At 42.1% G+C, this 20,000-nt stretch overlaps 1 protein-coding gene and 2 pseudogenes across 1 annotated transcript in view; 1 reads left to right on the forward strand and 2 right to left on the reverse strand.

Annotated features, from left to right (window-relative positions):
• The window catches only part of LOC135097034 (peroxidasin-like), a 4,128-nt gene extending 3,098 nt beyond the window's left edge, over positions 1-1,030 (forward strand). The window contains exon 5 of the mRNA XM_063998799.1: positions 1-1,030. This exon is cut by the window's left edge and continues 583 nt beyond it. The gene's annotated coding sequence lies outside the window, so the exon portion shown is untranslated.
• LOC135097047 (dnaJ homolog subfamily C member 2-like) overlaps positions 1-2,084 on the reverse strand; it is a 33,202-nt pseudogene extending 31,118 nt beyond the window's left edge.
• Positions 1,944-20,000, reverse strand: part of LOC135097043 (dnaJ homolog subfamily C member 2-like) — a 19,277-nt pseudogene continuing 1,220 nt past the window's right edge.

Raw genomic sequence — 20,000 nt, forward strand, 5'->3', positions numbered from 1 at the left:
TTCACACATGTAAACAAAGTGATGATCATTTCTAAATCTCAAAAACAACTCTTTTTTTTGTAAGGTAACAATGTATAACAGATCATACTTAATGGTAATTCACATAAAATAACACCAGTCAGAAAGAAATTAAGTGACTATGCTTACGTTGTTTGTACCAAAACAAATTCACCATTAGTTAAACATCAAACCTGGCAACACATGCAAGGTTCACTGCGTTCCTTAGGTAAGATACACCTTCATACAACAGAAATTATGCCTATCTTTTAACATTTTTATCTCGCATGTGTGTTCAACAAAACTTGAAGCTAATGAGAAACTATATTTTTTTCAGAAAACCTAACATAACAAAAGATTTTATAAGTGAAAAGAGAGTCACAAAGTAGGGTGACTCATGGTGATGGTCTGCACAATAATCATGCAATACAGTTTATGCAATAGTGTTTAAAATTTCCAGATTCCATTTCCCCAACATAATGGGGTCACAGAAACAACGTGTACACAATGGCGTATAAGTTACAAAATTATAAAATTTCCCAAGGAAAAATATTGGAATCTAATAAGGATCTGAATACATATGAGAGGGCATCAAATGTCAGGTTAAATCCTTCACTTCATATACAGAGCTTAAACCCATTTATTTATCTTTTTTTTTTTTTTTCAATGCCTGCCCAAACTGAGATGCATCTTATAACCCCATATGTCTTATAAACTGTCAAATACAGTATTTTCTATTTTACAGTATTTTATCTTGTTCCAACAGGAAAATACTAATTTTACAGTATTTTATCTTGTTCCAACTGGAAAATACTAATTTTTTTGTCATTTTATATGCTAATGATGAAGTGCTTCAATGGCTGTCCTTCATCAATATCCTATGGTCACCTCCTCTCTCCAAACTAACCAACAAGAACTCATGCACTATACTTGGTTTGTGTAGTAACAAGAATTGTGGGAGCTGATCACAACACACTATGACCACTGACTACTTAAATGTGTATTCATTCACATAAACTATACTATATCTTAATTAATTGAGTATCCATGCACAAAAACATAAAAAATAAATAAACAAATAAGTAAATAAACAGAAAAAGATTACTTTGTTATGCAACTCCATGGTTTCATATAAATTTCCCAGAGTAAAAGCAAGCATGACACACTCAGTATAATAGCATGTATATTACACTTACTACTTCCAAACTGCCCCAACATGTGCATGGGAAAGGCCACATCTGGCATGCTCACCTGACAACACAGTAGGAGCCAATGTACCCAAAAGCATTGACTGTCAGGAAACAAACTGATGTTAAGTAGTTCTTCAAGAGCTTTTTTTCCATACTTCATACTTATTTTCCGAGCATTCACAAGACCGGTTAGCTGCAGGCAAACAAATGCAAGTCATTAATATTACAAAGATAAACCTCAAAATACAAAGTGTCATTCCCAATTCAAAAGAAAAAGGAAAGAAAAGGAGAAATAAAGAAAGCAAGCAAGTAAAATTATTAACTCCTGATCAAAGTCTTCCTTCCACCTTTGAAGCCAGAAAGCAAAATCATATTCCCCTTCACCTCACACTCTACTTACACCAGATCTATCATGGCATAAGGTAATTGATATGAAAAGTTCTATGCATAGCTATAATCCATTTTCACCTCTTTTTACCAATATAGTAACAGTAATCTTTAACATTTTGTCACCTAATGACACCATCACACACATTTTCAGTAACTAGATAATTCTAATGAGCCAAAATAAAATTACAGTAGATGCAATGCAATATTTTATCGCAATCACCCCTTTACTGCCAAGTGTTACCTTTTTAAATTATATTCTAAACTTCCATGAAGCTTAGGAAGCCAGTGCAGTTGCCAGAACAGTTTACTAGACACAATGAGGATAGTATCCCTCTAACATAAAAAAAAAAAAAAAAGGTCACATACCAAGTACACCACACCATAGATTTTGATGCTTTCAATGAACCCAATGATACAGATTTCAAAGGAGGCTGAGGAGCACGAGTGTTTCCAGCAGTGGCCGAGCTCATAGCAGGAGTATGGCAGGATCTTGCTGAAGCTCCCCATCCTGCTGTTGTTACCACTACTGCTCCTGCTGGTACCTCTCTCTCCTCACTACCTAAAGGGCAACACCTGAAAAGGGAACATAAGCATGGGTGTGCTGTCAATCCTCCTGTCTAAGTACTAACTTGTGCAAGCAATCTATTGAGGTGTTGAAACAACTCCCACAGGAAGCATATGAAAAACAAATACACAGGCACCAGATCACAAGACAATACTATTCAGTTAACAATGAAGTATGTATGCTGTAAATTTCTTATGTACGTTAAACTGCAGATATCCAGACTGAGAATGCCTCAAGTACCTTGTGATAAATAAAGCTCAACACATCATCAAATAAGTCACCAGCATCAAGGCAGTTTTTTGTTCAAGCAAGTCAGTTCTTAGAATCCCACAAAAGCAACTGTCAAGATCTGCAGACACACTTAAACTATCAGATGCATCAATGGTGATGCAGCAAAACCAGTCTCATCACATAAAAAATATAAAAAAATCAAAGATGTATGTTGGAGTCATCATAGATATCACAGAGAGGATATCATCTCAAGTAGAGCAGTGTCACATCATCTTAATCCTTATCACAGGCAAAATAGTTGATAAGATATTTCATGAGCTCAGTGATAAACACTATACTCAGTAATCTGATAATGAAACTGTAAGATGTTCTTTAAAGAGGAAAAGAATGCTTATTAAAAAGAATCCCAAAAAATATATTGGCTCCTGACAGACGCTATGGTCCCAATACCTAAAACGAGAGAGAGAGAGAGAGAGAGAGAGAGAGAGAGAGAGAGAGAGAGAGAGAGAGAGAGAGAGAGAGAGAGAATGATAGGCAACAAATTCATCCAAGTAGACATGGCAAAAACTGTAGATTTTTCCTACTTAATAAGCTTCATGGGCAGACAAATTCATCTGCATGGTCAGTTAAAGGATAAGTAAATCTGTGCACTGACATAAATCTGCAATGTTGTTTCTGTAAGGCTGAGCTGTACATTACCAGTTTACTTTCTACCCTCATGAGAATTGGTTCACATTCTCTCACGTTCTCAGGATCTGATCGATTCAATTAATACATGGAGTCAATGTGACCCGGGTCTTATCATCCTGCACTGATCACATCAAGAATGGCATGACACGTTACAAAAGGAGGCACTGCACAAGCATTACATTTATGCCCCTACATCATAACTGCCTCTAACCAATACTAGCGAGTTGAACCTACAGCAGCTCAAAGGTCACGGTACGTGACTCTTCACTCAATGAAACATTGTAGTCACTCTTGCTAAAGCACAGATTGACTGACCAGAAATGTCAGGTCACTGCAAGCTGGTTTCAAAGCAGAAAGATGAAAATCTCATAATAATGAGAAGGATGCTGTAATACTTCTATAAGGTGATTCCAAAAGCTTGATCACTGATGAGAAGTGTATTGCCATACATCACAACCTGTGGCTCACCCAGGCCCTATGATGAGTGTACTGGATAAAACAGCTCAAGACAGCCACAACTTCCATTGCCACATGCTCATTCCCATACATGTGCAATTTTTAACCTACTATACAGTACTGCAATTAATTTCTATACCTATTGTGTTGTTGCAATGTTTAAGATTTTTACAGTATGAAGGCATCATTCTCAGTCTGTGAAGTGGCAACTGTCAACAGCAGCAAGCCATCCTCTCTAAAAGTTTAAGCATTTCTATACTAAAGACAACACAAGCCAAGAACTGCTTCACCTTATTTACACAGCTATACAGACAAGAAAGTCAAGGCTCTCACGTGGCACTTGACTTTGTTTACAAATGCTTTCACTGTTGCAGGAGACACCCGACTGCTGTTGACAGATGCCACCTTGCCACCTCAGACTATCAGCTGACGCCACAAAATCAGTCACATCACCGCACTGAGGGAGATAAACAAACCAGCACCTGAGAGCTTGTCATCACTCAGTACTAAGTCTGTTTTGTCTGCCGCAGGGCTCGTCTTGACGTGTACAAGTATAAATAGAGGATGACTGGCAAATGACAAACCATAACTGTCCACGGGGGCGAGTTGTGTGTGGAAATGAGGTAACGTGTGTTGTGTTGCTTAATATAAAGTGTACGTATCCCACAGTACTCTCCACAACCACCAGCCCCATTCCAATAGTAATGACCTCAATCCTACCAACCACCACCCATTTCTCAATATGCATAACCTACACCAGTCCATTACTACTACATCACTAGAAAATTTACCGTCTGTTTGTGTGTGCAGTGTTGCGTTATAGTGTCAATACCCCACACCACCCCCACTATAACCCACCATCACACCACGATCTCAATCCTACACACTACCACCCACTTAGTAAATAAACAACAATCGCCCATTACAATTACACCACTACAAGAATTACCGTGTGTGTGCAGTGGGCTTGGGGCCAAATGAGGTTTATCTGGGTGGTGGGGTACCTCAGCGCAATCATGAAGGCTGGCGGGGTAGATATCAGGTCGCTATCTGTAGTTTTAGTTCCCCTACACGTCCGTCTGTCTGATTGGCCGCTACTGCCCGCCAACCTTCCGCACTACGAGCCTAACAGTGTTAAGTTCGTATAATTTTACTGTTATTATTATTATTATTATTATTATTATTATTATTATTATTATTATTATTATTATTATTTCTCATGTCTCTGTGTCATACGAAATAGTATTTGTACTACTACTACTATTACCACTACTACTACTACTACTAGTAGTAGTAGTAGTAGTAGTAGTAGTAGTAGTAGTAGCAGAAATACTGCATTTTGGTTTATCAAAGCGACAGATGCGTGGTGTTCGACTCTTGACCAGCAGGGGCACAGGAAACGCAGGTAACAGTGCAGGTGTTTATTCACAGAAGGTGTGAACAGAAGGCTGGAGGTAGGTGATCTCTCGGCGCCAGGCCGCGCACTTCAACTTAACACTTATGACTGAAGCCTAGCTCGTTCACTCATACACGTATTCATGCCTCACACAAGTCTCGCTCATTCACTCGTTCACACAACTAGCTAACAACCACACACCTCCCCCGAGACATAAGGAAGATTCCTTATCTTTGTTATGGCTACCGTAACACATGAAACAAAGTTACAATGATTGAAGTACAGAAAACACGGTACATATACACAAAACAAACACAGCGTACAATGAACACGTACGACTAATCGTAGGTGCTACGGTGCCACCGCACCTGCAGTCGTCTCGGCTCCCTACGCTGTCGGCTGCTTCGACGCTCTGGTTGCTCTCGGCCACGGTGTACCCCGTTACCCTGATGCTCCGGGCTGCCGGGATGGTGGTGTTCCTCGTGACCCTGATGCTGAAGCGCTGCACCGCCATGAGCGGTGTGCTGCTCGACAGGAAGGGGAGCAAGAGGTCTGTGTGGGCGTAGGTGTCTTCTATTACGCCACATCACGCGACCGCTGCCCATCTTGATGAGGTAGTCTCTCCTTCGCCCAACAGCCACGATGACACCCAGGCGATCCCAGAGGCCTGTCGTGTGATCTTGAACGTCGACGTGGCCACCGAGGTGCAGGAGAGGAAGAGTACGGGCGGACGCGTCGTGGCGAAGTTTCGCTTTCTTCCTCAGTCGCTCTGCCTTGGCGTCGCACTCATCAGCAGCGCGCTGCCACTGCTGAGCGTATGAGCGATGATGAGCCGGGACACAGGACCTCATAGGATGACCGAAGAGGACTTGTGCTGGTGATCGCCCTTCCGCCCTCGGAGTGTTGCGCAGTTCCAGCAACCCGCGAGCGAACGCATCCTCGTCCAGGTGTCCCTGCTGTGTGGTCGTGAGGATCAGCTTCTTCACGGACTTGACCGCTGCCTCGGCGTGACCATTGGAGCGTGGATAATGAGGTGAAGATACACGATGCTCCACCCCCCATCGAGCCAGGAAGCGCCGTACCGATGAAGAAGTGAACTGCGGTCCACCGTCAGTCCTCAGGAGAACAGGCACGCCCGTGTCGGCGAACACACCCCGAAGGACACGAACGAGCTGATCAGCCGATGCTGGACGTGAGCATGCAGACACGTGAGGCCACCCAGACAAGCGATCTACATACACGAGGTATGTACGGCCTGCTGCGTGGAAGTAGTCTGCAGAAACTGACTCAAACACCCTGCTGGGTGTGTCCGTGTCCTGCCAGAGAGGTTCGTTGGCTTGGCTTGGTAGGAGTGGACGGCATAGTGAGCATCCAGAAACGACGGTCTCAACGTCTCTGTCCATACCAGGCCAGTACACCGTTTGTCGGGCCCGTCGCTTGGTGCGCTCCATCCCCTGATGACTGTCATGGAGTCGCTCTAGTGTTTCTCGGCGGAGGCTGTGAGGAATAAGAAGCCTCGGCCCGTAAACCACCAGGTCGTCGTCTACGGCCAGCAGACTGCGCACCGGCCAGTACGTACGCAAGCGGTGATCGAGGTCGTGGCAATGATCAGGGAAGCCCTCGATGATGACGTTCTTGAGCAAGCAGTACTCCCCGTCTCTTGCTGCTGCGGCACGTACCATTTCCACAGTCTGATCCTGGAGTGGTGCTAAGCGGACGCCGTCCTCATTGGTGGCAGATAACGCTGAGATGACCGCTGAGTGGAGAGGGTCGAGGTCACCAGAAGTAGCAGCATCCTCTTCCTCCACTGGGTCCTGTACTGGAGCACGTGAGAGGGCGTCGTCTGTCAACTCGATGGCCATGGATCCACCAGCCATTGCACGTAAACCTTCCTTTGCTTCGAAGACGCTGGGAAAGGCCTTGATCACAGCAGCAGCGTGCCCCGCACGCTGCTGTGGCGTTGGGTCGTAGGAATGAGGCCAGCTGATCACTTCTGTGGGCGTAGATAGAGGTGGCTGCGAGGCGGTCGGGTACTTGATGGAGCTGTTGCCGGTGTGCTGTTCTTCCCTGCGTAGCGGTCGGATTTGAGCCGGAAAATCTTCGGGGAGGATTCCGAGAGCGATGGAATCGTACCAGCTAAGCAGCGCCCCCTTCACCTCCTTCACCACGCTCACAACAGTCTCAGCTTCCCTGTCGCCCAGTTGCAAGTGCGACGAGAAAGTTCCTACACAGGTGAGGGGGTGATTACCGGCAGCATAAAGTCCATCACCATCAGCGGGCGCCAAGCTGGAGGGCGGGATTCCAAGGAGTGTTGCCGTGTCGAGGCCAATAACGGTCGTTTCGGCCCCAGAGTCAGGAGTCCACGTAATCTTGTCTCTTCCAGCGGGATGTGTGGCGGTAATGAGCACCTGGGGCGCAGGTCGTGCCGTCACCGTCTTTGTGTATACGCCTGATAAGAGCTGGTATACACTGGCACTGGCTCCCCGCCTCGGGCCTGCACCGCGATGAGGAGAGACAGTTGAGGAACTCCTCGAAGCTCCTCGTCGTTTCCTCACTGTCTGCTGACATACACTCGCAAAATGCCCTCTTTTCCCGCAGTTACGACACACTTTATCTATTGCCTGGCATCCCCTTTTGTCACTGCGACAATCTTTGCCACAACGATAACAGCCCGTGGGGCTTGAGCCCCCGAAACTGCCCTTCCTGTAGTTCGAGACAGCGTTCACACCATGGCTCGAAGAGTGAGAGCCGCCCCTTAGTACTGCACTACACTGGTTAGCGCTCTCTGATGCTCTGCAAATATCTATGGCGTTTTCAAGGGTGAGTTTCTTGTTTTCCAGCATGCGTTTCAGAGCCACTTCGTCTCGTGTCCCAACGACAATTCTGTCACGCAGCTGATGGTTTATGCACTGGTCGCAAAAGTCACAGAAATTGGCGATTTCCTTTACAGCACATAAAAAGTCGTCAAAACCTTCTTGCGTTTCTTGCACGCGGGAGTAGAAGTCTCTTCTATCCATGATGATGTTGCGCTGGCTTCGCAGGTACTCACACATTGCATCGAGGATGGTTCTTAACTCCGCGTCTCTCGGTAAGCTTATCCCGTAGCGAAGTGTACGGGTCCACTCGTCGTCTAGGACAGCAGCGAGTGCCGCCCTCTGCTCAGCCAGGGAGAGACAGTCTATCCTGGCGAGGGTTACGTATCCTTCAAACTTATGGCGCCACGTGTCGAACTCACGTAAAGATGCTGACGCCGTTAAGTGAGGAATGATGGTGGCGGACGTCGGGAACCTCGCGCCCTGGGTAGACGTGCTGCGGGCTGTGGTTTCGCCTTCATTGCTCGCCGTGGTGCGACTGGGAGCTTGTGTCCCCACTCTCTCCAGCAGCTGGGTTAAACGCTCCTCGCGAGCCTGACTCTGCTCCGACTGTCGCGCTAGCAGAGCCTGACTCTGCTCCGACTGTCGCGCTAGCAGGGCAGCCAGCGCCTCCAACTGCTTCTCCATTCTGCGCCGTACCCACTGCAGCCTTGTCCTGATCCTACTCACTGCGCCATGTTCGACTCTTGACCAGCAGGGGCACAGGAAACGCAGGTAACAGTGCAGGTGTTTATTCACAGAAGGTGTGAACAGAAGGCTGGAGGTAGGTGATCTCTCGGCGCCAGGCCGCGCACTTCAACTTAACACTTATGACTGAAGCCTAGCTCGTTCACTCATACACGTATTCATGCCTCACACAAGTCTCGCTCATTCACTCGTTCACACAACTAGCTAACAACCACACACGTGGTTATGTAATGCAGTTCACTATTACCATCTGCTTCCTTTTATCAATAATGACCATATGATATCTGTCACAAATCAAAGGTCGCAGATAACGTGGTGCTTTATACTTCAAAGAAGACCCTGATATGCGATCACGTGAAAAAGGAACACCCCAACAGCAGGTTTGATCTACAAAATAAATAAATAAATAAATAAATAAAAGTCAATCCACAAATTTATGATGTTACGAAAGGCTTAAAACTGAAGATATGATGGAAGGTAGAGTGCACAGCGAGATGCGAACAATGAACAAAAATTATAGCGCACACACACACACACACACACACACACACACACACACACACACACATGACCATATATATATATATATATATATATATATATATATATATATATATATATATATATATATATATATATATATATATATATATATATATATATATATATATATATATATATATATATATATATATATATTATATATATATACCAGTGGAAGACATTAAATTTTGTGTAGGTGGTGGGTGAGCATGGTGGCTGCAGATGATAATAATGATTATCTATATTTTGGTGTTTCACAAAGCTATTACTGGCTGTGTTGGCCTAGGTTAGGGTTGACTATGCTGGTCCGGGCAAAGCTACGAGGTCACACATTCTGAGGCGCACATCCATGATTCAACAGCTTGCATTATTACTTATATCACAGACTGAGTCACTTATTTGAGGTACTGAATCGCACATCATGAACTTATTCCATGCATCAGCCACTGAGAGCTATATTCTGAAACACCTCTGAGCTGCACCTCCATTACTTACAAAGTAATATTCCTCAAGTGTCAGGCTTGAATCATGTGTATCAAGGACCTGTGAATGTGTATAAGCATGTTAAGTCACAACTATTGTCTCAATGATGTTTGTGTATTTTCTATGGTAACTCTTCATTAGGATCTACACTAATCACAGCATTTACCTGCAGCTCTTCATGTGGCATCTTTACTCTTACCCACCTTGTAAATTTAGTGTTACTTTAAAATCAAACTTAAGACTGTAGTTTTCCTTTAGAAAATTAAGAAGGTACACATTTGTATGCAATCACATGGTCATCATTGCATATTACTTCTTATTATAGTCACAATCACCGCACACTTTTTCACACGTCTTGTAATTTTTTATACAACTGCCACAGATCCATTCATTCTTCAGGAAGTGGCTTCCTTGTGGCTACTGCCATATTAATGGAGATTGCCCTTCTGTCCTCCAGAGCTACACTATGATGATAAGGAAAAGCACATGCTGTTTTGCATCTGCTTTCTGCAATGTATAGAATTCTGCACTTATCAACATTAATTTTCAATATTAGCAGTTTTCCCATAGCACTTAAAAATACTTTTCCAAGTGTTAATTTTGCTTTTTGCATGACAACTTATTGGAAGCAGTGGAAGTGAAGTGTGATGGAAGAGATGGAAGAGTTGGGGGATGAGGTTATAAAGGAGAGAAAGGGAGAAGTGGAGGGGAAAGAAACAGATCCCTAGCTACACTTTTGTGTCCCCATCAATATATGTAGCTGTCCCTCCAATTCAGGTAGTCCAAAAGTGGCACTGCTGAGACATAATGCTTAAAAATAGAACAAGAGATAGATTTTCAGATAGCAATATTGCTTCACACAACAGCTACAAGAATTTGCTACATCTAAACTCACAAAGGAAAGAAGACAGCAGGGTTTGGCTCCTCACTTCTTTCCCACTGCAGCAGCCTGAGCCGCCTTCTTTGCCTTCACCATCTCAACAAGCTCCTGAAATGCCATCATGTGAGAATAAGACTTAAAAGTTACAATAACATCAGTGTCTACTGTGCACTATATAAAACCTTCACTACATACATACACACACACACACATATATAAAACCTTCACTACACACACACACACACACAGCACTTACATCTCCATGCATTTATGGAGGGACCACAAAGATAAAAGCAGATCAAAAGATAAATGCATCAGAGAGAGAGAGAGAGAGAGAGAGAGAGAGAGAGAGAGAGAGAGAGAGAGAGAGAGAGAGAGAGAGAGAGAGAGAGAGAGAGAGAGAGAGAGAGAGAGAGAGAGAGAGAGAGAGAGAGAGAGAGAGAGAGAGAGAGAGAGTGTCACTCCATAAACAAGATAAACCTGATTTGTTTTCTCCACAATCTCACATACAGGGAATAGCAAGCAACACATCACCAGACACACAAACACACACACACACACACATATACAGACCTTATAGCGCCTCATGCAGTCTTTCTTGGTTCGGTTGGGGACACACTTGGCAATGCGGTCCCAGCGGTCAGGAGTAGAGACTGGATAGGTCTTGAGGGCTTGCTCCAGCAACCTCTGTTCCTCAGCTCCCCAAGCAGCAGTGTTCATCCCCAGCATCTCCTGTGGTGCTGCACAAAGGAAAGATCTAACATCAGCCTAAAAACATGTTTTTTCTTAAAATATCTTGGAATTGATTCACAGCTCAGCTGGTGATATTGCATAGAGCTAAAAGACAATTCACAGCAGTTACACAGAGAAGGGAGAAAGCTCTTGAGTTCATACAGAGAAGACTCATGGTAATAATTAATTAGTATAAAAAGAGAAATGAGAAATTACCCAAGCATCAACATGATATAAAACTACACAAAGATGCAAAAGAATTATCTGAATGTCAGCATAACAGCAAGAACTCACTGTCATATCTCTGGGAGGCTGTGGTGTCGCTGATCACCTGCCGAGCCTGTGCCTTCTCCATGCTGTGGTAGGCATTCTTGTTGGCTGCCTCCCTCATGTGCTTGTCTGAGTGTTGCAGCTCCTTGGCCTTATTGAGCACCTCCTTGGCCAGCCTGGTGATGCTGGTGGCTGTGTTGGTTGATATACTCTGCCACAACCTCCCACCTGCAGCATGGAGGGTTCAAAGAGTTCCTCTAAGTACAGCAATGCATAAAAACATAACCTAACATTAAGGGAGCTGCAAGAAGCCATCCTTGTATGAAACATATCTACCTATATCCACCTATCATTCCCATCCATAAATTTGTCTAATCCTTTAATGCTCCCCAATGACTCAGCACTAACAACCTGATTACTGAGTCCATTCCATTCATCTACTACTCCATCTGAGGACCAATTTCTTCCTCTCTAACTATTTTCAAGCTTGAACCCATTGTGTCTTGTTCTATCCTAATTATGATCCTGAGAATTTTATAAATGTCACCTTTGTTATATTCCCCATACCACGTGAACACCTAAATGGTGTGTATGTAGAGAACAGTAGTAGGGATCAGATAACAACCTTGATATTAGTCATTTTAAAACACACATGGAAACACAAGAATAAGGCAATAAATCAATCAAATAAAATATTAAAGCTTAAAAAACCCATCTATTTATATACTAGGCCAGCAATCTCACATCAGCTGGCCCAGACAAGGCACCACACACACACACACACACAGACACACACACACACACACACACATACACACACACACACACACACATGCACACCACTTAGTGTCAGCATGCTCGGCTCACAACCGAGAAGGCATGGGTTCAAGTCCTGGGAGAATCTCTTCATGTGTAGCCCCTGTTCACCTAGCAGCAAGTAAGTACAGGATGTAACCTGAAGGGTTATGGCCTCACTGTCCCAGTGTGCGGTGTGTGAATGGTCTCAATCCTACCCAAAGATCAATCACTACAAGCTCTGACCTCTTTCCATATGGGGAACAGCTGGTTTGGTGACCAGCAGACGAATGTAGGTGAATGACACGTCATTCACACTCTTAGCCCTGTCAGCCCCAGTGGAAAGGGACAGCCTTGTGGACCACCAATAATAATAAGATATCAAAAAATATATAAAAAGAAGCAATTTACACACACACACACACACACGAACCAGCTCACCTCTTTGTTGTGCCGGCAGGGAAGAGGTTGACGGCTTTGATGAGCAGCTGGAGGTCATCTTGATTCCAGACTTTGAGTGATGAACCTTCCCCTCCTCCTCCACCCCCTCCCCTTGCTGCCGCTGCTGCACCTCCTCCCTCTCCTTTTTGATCCTGTTGCGCACCTCACTCACCTACAACAGAGAGAGAAGGCAAAGAAGTGTTACAGGGGGTCCTCAAGTTATGACAGAGTTCTGTTCCTATGCCATGTTATAAACTGATTTTCTGCATAGGTCAGAACCAGCATAAGTAAGCTACCTGCAGTATGTCAATCACTAATACTAATACTGTTGTACTGTAAAGTCATAGTCTAGGACATAAACACATAACTATTGTGCCTGTAAAAGAAACATATGAAGGACAAAAGTCAAGACTGTCATACACCAAGGACTCCTTGTACTAATCATAACTATCAGTGGAGAAATAGTCTGAAAGGTTTGACTATCCTAGGGAAAACAGGTCATACAGAATATCCAGATCATTTGGGGTGGATTGTTCTAATTTAGATTAGCTTGCTTTATGCTACTTTAGATTTAGCTAATCAGATAAGGTAATGTAACATGACTTAAATAGACCTAACATAGTTCATTTCAAAAGTGATGCAGATACCCATATGTCTGTTGGAGCAGCTTTTGGGTTCAAGGCTTAGGAAATTTTTTGATTTAAGAATGACAAAAATTATGCTTTTTCTTTTTTTTATATAAGCAACAATTACTGCTACTACTACTACTACTACTACTGTTGGCCCTCCACACTCACCTCCTGTGTCAAAAAATTACTACTGCTATTACTACTACTGTTGATCTCTCTCACTCACCTTTGTCAATTAACTACTACTACTACTGTTGATCCTCCCTCACCTCCTTCATGAGTACCTCCCACCCTTGCATCTTGTCCTGGGCCACTTGTGCTAGTTCCTTGTTGAGTTCCTCTAGGCAGGTCAGCTCCAGTGCCTCACACAGCAGCTCCACATCTGTCATGGTCTGCACTCGCTCCCCCTCCTCTGATGCAAAGTAACTGTTGTCCTTACAGAGAGTCCGCAGCATCTGGGAATAGAGGATAATATACTAATGATTTTCAGCCTCTCTGTTATTGCTGCAATGTTGCATATCTTGCTATCTTTTTACTGCTATTTTTTTTCTAGTAAACTCTGGAACTCCCTGCCTGCTCCAGAAGATCCTCCTTCCTATAACTTGAACTCTTTAAAATGGCTGGTTCCAACTTTTCAAAACACTCATCCAACAATTCTGGATAATCCTTATGATCTTTCTTTTGGGACTAGCATCTCAGTGGACTTTCTTTCCCCCCTTTTTATTGCCCTTGACCAAAGATCTTGCATAAAAAATGTTACTGAAATATGTGAGGAAAGGGTGAAGAGAGAGTATGTGAAGTTCAGAGCAAAGAGGAAGGGAATACAAGGGCAGGACTAAATAGAGAAATCTGTTGCAGTTATGTCCTCATGGAGTATTTATCAAGAGGTGTCAAATAAAGATAGACAGATACAGAGATGTTCTTTATCACTGTCACCATCACATCTATGCAATGACAAAGAATGTGTGCTTTATTCTATTTCACGTTGCTTTTTAAAATTATTTACGTGAACAAAATACACGCAATCATAATTTGTATATATATTTTTTTAGTTTCCAAATTAATTTACACATTTGAACACTAAATTTAATGCTCTTTCCATCTTTCTAATACAAATGCAGTCCTCTCAGCCCCTTATGAACAGGAACTGTATCAAAATCATTTAAAAAATGACATCAAAGAAAAAGGAAAAAAATATAAATCTGAAAGTATATAATGAATGAGAATATTTTAATGTGAAATGTTACAGAAGATGAAAGTGGGTAGAGTTTCATTTTTTAGTTTTTCTTTTTTTTTTTAGCAAATTTTGTAGCCTTAAAATGAATGATAAAAAAAAATAAATAAAAAAAAAAAAAGACTTGCCAGGTAGAATGATGGCTCCAGGCATGAGTCATGAGAACTATAGGGGCAGGTGACAGGAAGGGAGGACTGCGACAAGATGAAAGTGAAAGGGGAGAGGAAAGGAACAGGAGGAGGAAAGGATATAATGTAGTGGGCTTGCTTGCCATAGCCAGGGATCATTATTATTATTATTATTATTATTATTATTATTATTATTATTATTATTATTATTATCATCATCATCATTATTATTATTATTTTTTTTTTTATATATATATTGGAGGATCACTGGCCAAGGACAACAAAGACTGAAAAAAAAAAAAGAAGAAAGAGGCCCACTGAGGTGCTGGCTCCTGAACACAGTCAAGTGTTAGTCAAACAAACAGGGTAAGTGCCTTGAAACCTCGCTCTTGAAAGAGTTTTAGTCATAGGAAGGTGGAAATACTGAAGCAGACAGGGAGTTCCAGAGTTTACCAGAGATAGGGATGAATGATTGAGAATAATGGTTAACTCTTGCATTAAAGAGGTAGACAGAATAGAGATGAAAGAAAGAAGAAAGACTTGTGCAGTGAGGCATGCAGTTAGCAAGATCAGAAGAGCAGTTGGCATGAAAATAGCAGTAGGAGGTAGCAAGAGACTCAACACTGCAGTGATGAAAAAGAGGCTGAAGACAGTCAGTTAGAACACACTAGAAAGAAAGTGCACCACGAAAATTCAATATATTTGTCAGGAGAATTTTTGATTATGTTAGCGATCACAGCAGTTTAAGCGTCAAAGACAAGTGTGTGGTAAGTTCTTACATGTCAAGCAGATTCTACCCTCCTCCTCACCTTCCTCTCTTTTTTGAATGCTTTCTTCAGCACCTCTCTTTCCTTCTTTTCTACCTCCTGTTTTGCTCTTTACTCTGCCTCCTCTGCTTCTCTTTTCTTTCTCTCTGCTTCCTCAGCTTCCTGCCTTACCTGAAAACACCAAATTTACACATTAGCAAGACATATCATTAAAAAAAAAGACAACATAGCATGGTATTTCAAAATATATGGCATTTCCGAGCATAAGACATGAAAAATACAAATCAATGAGAAAAATGTGAAGCCTTGGTCTGTTGTAGAAATCAATGCATATATGTGTCCGAGAGTAGTCAGAGATTGGCCTGGTGCTAATACTGGAGATCACAATGTGCACTCACCCTCTCCTCCTCTTCTTGTTTTTGCCTGATTGCCTCTGCTTTAGCCTTTTTCTGAGCCAGTCTTCTTTCCTTGTCTTCTTCTTTAAATCTTAAAAAAATTATATATATATATATATATATATATATATATATATATATATATATATATATATATATATATATATATATATATATATATATATATATATATATATATATATATATATATATATATATATATATATATATATATATATATATATATATATATATATATATATAATTCTTCATCTCTTTCCCTCTTTTTCTATAAACTTACCCATTCTTTAGCTACAGAAGTAGACAGCAAAAGCAGGAATTAATTTTTCCCTCATAAGGAGTCAGAAGTAAAACAAGAACAGCTTCTTTGCAATCTAAATCATCATAAACCCTTCCATCAAAATGAAATTTGAAGTATTATGTAACAACAGAAAAAAGTACTCCTTGTGATAAATATCTCTTGGGATAATGCACAAAATTTCAACTTTTATTGGGATACAACGAAAATACACGAAATCAGTAATAAGTAACGAAACATACTTGGCTATCCTTGGGTCACAGGCATATGCATTGTCAACTAGCCTGCGCAATCGACCCATCTCCTCCTTCCGACGCCTCGCTCGCTCTACCTTGTTCTGCTTCTCTATCCATCGACGCTCCTCCCGGCTGGCAAGATTGACTGATTTAAAGAAGGGAAGGCGACCACAACATTGCAGTCACATTGCACTGTTACAAAATATTCAAAGAAACTAAAATGACCAGTTAAAGCAATCAGAACAATGTCGGTGCCAGTTTTCCTTGCCATAAGTCTGGGTATTCTGTCTAGCCATATTAAATTTTCTTGTTATTTTTTCCAATGTCAAGTCTAGGCTTAAGTTTGGGCATTATTTCCTTATTCAATTAAAATTTTATTCAATGTTAATGTTTCAAGATACAAATTTCACCATTTTTGCTGCCTTTGGGAAGATAAAGCAAGGCTGGAGTGGAATACACATAACTCTAAAAAGACCAGACATACAAATAGTGAAGACTCACTCCTGTCCCTTCTCCTTTTCCTCCTCATCCAGATATGAAAACTCTCGCCAGGAATCAAAGTCGTACCAGAATCCATAGAAGCGATCAACCTGCACAGTGATGAAAATTAAGTCGGTTAACAATACAAAATAAACACTATTCATAAAGAAATCTTGAAATGATGTTTTATGTGTAAGTTACTGGACCCTCTATGCTGAGGAAAATTATAGTGTATGATATTTTAAACAAACTTTCAAAATTACTGGTCTATCTTTCCATCAACATAGCATATGATGATGGTAACTATAAAAAGTAAACTGTCACCAAATATCTACTTGCATTTCTGCTACTAGTAATCTCACTTCTAAAACAGTACAAGGGAGATTGATGTGACTGTACAGGCCAATCACTCTCTCCAGTTACTTAATCTGCTAATCTGGACTGACCTTTTGTTTGGTGTCATCAGGTTTGCCCAAGCCAGGAACGTGCTTGTGGGTGGACCAACGAGCATTGCACTCAAACACCCCTGTGAAAATCTGCAATGCAACACTGTGCCTTACAAAGATGTGGTGGAGAGAGAGAGAGAGAGAGAGAGAGAGAGAGAGAGAGAGAGAGAGAGAGAGAGAGAGAGAGAGAGAGAGAGAGAGAGAGAGAGAGAGAGAGAGAGAGAGAGAGAGAGTTATATAATCTAATATATAGACCTGACATTACAATATGAGATGGAGTTAATCCCTTCAGTGATATGTAATCATCCACACCACTACAAGTAATGTATACAATCTTTATAACCACCTGCAAGAAAAAAGCGGTGAAAAGGAATAGATTTTTTGCAATTTCTAGCCAGTATAATGTTTGGAGATGGCTGTAGAATGTGAAGAATTGTCCCAGAGTGGTTAGTGGTAAAGAAAAGATGTACCAAATAGCAATGAATACTGAACTTTCAATTCTTTGTTGAGTCATTTTTCTTCCTAATAGGAGTTAGCGCTTGCCTTGTGTGCACATATATTTGACATTACAGTATGACATGGAGTTAAAAGACCTTTGAATTCTTTGTGGAATAAATTTTCTTCTTAGTGGGGATCAGCGCTTACCTGGAAGAAGTTTGCCTTATTGTGTGCACTGACAGCCGGCACCTCGTCATCAAACTCTGGGTCCACCGAGTCCCAGGAGCGTCGCTTGATGGGGTCCCCGAGAATCTCATAGGCTTTGGTGATGCAGGTGAAGTAGTCATCGTCATCCCTCACCTCCTCCCCAGCTGCTCGCCGCTTGTCTGGGTGGTGCCACAGAACCATCATGCGGTCTGTGAGGAGTAACACAATGGACGGAAGTGCACACTAATGCTGCACTCTCATTCCTTTACCCAAGTGTTGGGTCATCCTGTTTTAAGCACGTACCAAAGGGAATGCTAATTATTATATTAGACTTACAGATATCTTAGCATAAAACCAATGATCAGAAAATATAATGTCTATCTATCTATCTATATATCAGGTTGCCAATCCCACATGGGGTGGCCCAGACAAACCACCACACACTCTTACAAATATCATTCACACTCATAGCCATAGGGGCGCCAACTATTCTTCAGACACATTCTCTCTGCTCTTCTGTATGCACCACCTAGCTACAATTCAAGAGCTTGTTAAAGCTAACAGTTATGGACATGGTTTCATAATTAATAGTAATTACTACAAACAACATGATGGCATTCCCTTTGGGTTCTACTTTAGCAAATGTATCCCAAATGATTGGTGTGAGCAAAACTTCAATAATTAGCCATGCAATGTCAATAGCAGGCAACAAACTGCCTGTGCCAGATGATTGACAAAAGTCAACTGACAATGCTCCTCGCTGTGGGCCACAGGAAGACACAGCTCGCCCACGCCCACTCACTGTCAGTGTGGCCACACTTATTTGGTACAATGCTCCCACTTTTCTCACCATTTATCACACTCACCTGCTTGCTCACAACCATTGCCAGTGTGGCCATAGTCATAGTCTCAAATCACCATACTACACCCCAGGAACTTTGGTATAGCAAAGCCAACCACATACATCCATAGCAAGGCACAAATAAAATGTAGTTATTGAAAATATACAAATAAAATAAAAATACCAAGACTAAAAGGGCTGACACTGCAACTGAAAACTGGCACTATAAAAATACCTTCAAACAGCAGGTGCACTAAAACTTGGTACTCAGTACACTATACACTCTAGCTCCAGATGCCACCAGGACTTACACGCTCTTTTGATGTCATCATCAGAGGCCTTGTACCTGTGCTTTCGGAGTCCCAGTACTGCATAATGATCCTGGTCCTGAAAGGCAATGTTGTAGAAATGTATCAATATATAAAAGAAAGATACTAATCAAATAAATGACAGAGGTAAGTGATGCTCTCATAGTGAACAATCAAGACAGAACTATATATGCTAGATAAGTTTAGGTTTTGAAAAGAGCTTAGTAAGAACTGGTTCACAGAGTAGTGGACAAATAGAACAGGCTTAGCATTTATGTGGTCAGCACCTACACCATAAGTGATATCATGAGGTTAGATGACTAGGCATATGCATATAGAGGCCAGATGGCAATAGGAAGGCTGACTGCATGGGGAAGAGGAGGATAACAGATTTTCATGGTTAGTACAGGAGTTATCCAGTGTAGGCCAGCCAATCTTTTGCAGTCTTCTCCATTCTTATGTTGCTATGACTGGACCATGCTGGCTGAGTTCTCACCTTCCAGTCTGCTGGGTTGAGAGAGCGAAGATAGTGTATGTCATCCTCCACCTCCACCTCCTGAGCCTCCTCCTCCTCACTCTCCTCTTCACTTTCCCCAACTGAGGAGGTGAGGTGGCCCCGCAGACGCCGTGCCTCATATATGTGGAACCATCGTCCCACTGGTTCTACCTCCACCTGGATGAGTGCTGTGGAAGGGAGAGGTAGAGAGAAAATAAAACAGATATTACCAAGAATACCATTCAGGATGCTGAGGAAATAAAGGACATATTGTACAGAAAGAGACAGAAAAGAAAAATACCATAAGAGAAGAACAACTAGAAGGTCATCTCTAAAAAGTACACACACACACAAAGAGACAGACCATGAAAGATAAAGAGATGTTGTTGCAGAGACTATACACCAAAACATCATCTGAGAAATTCTCATCTACATACAAAAGCCCCCTGGTTAAGTT

The sequence above is a fragment of the Scylla paramamosain genome, unplaced genomic scaffold (assembly GCF_035594125.1).
Source record: "Scylla paramamosain isolate STU-SP2022 unplaced genomic scaffold, ASM3559412v1 Contig11, whole genome shotgun sequence".
NCBI classification, from domain to species: domain Eukaryota; kingdom Metazoa; phylum Arthropoda; class Malacostraca; order Decapoda; family Portunidae; genus Scylla; species Scylla paramamosain.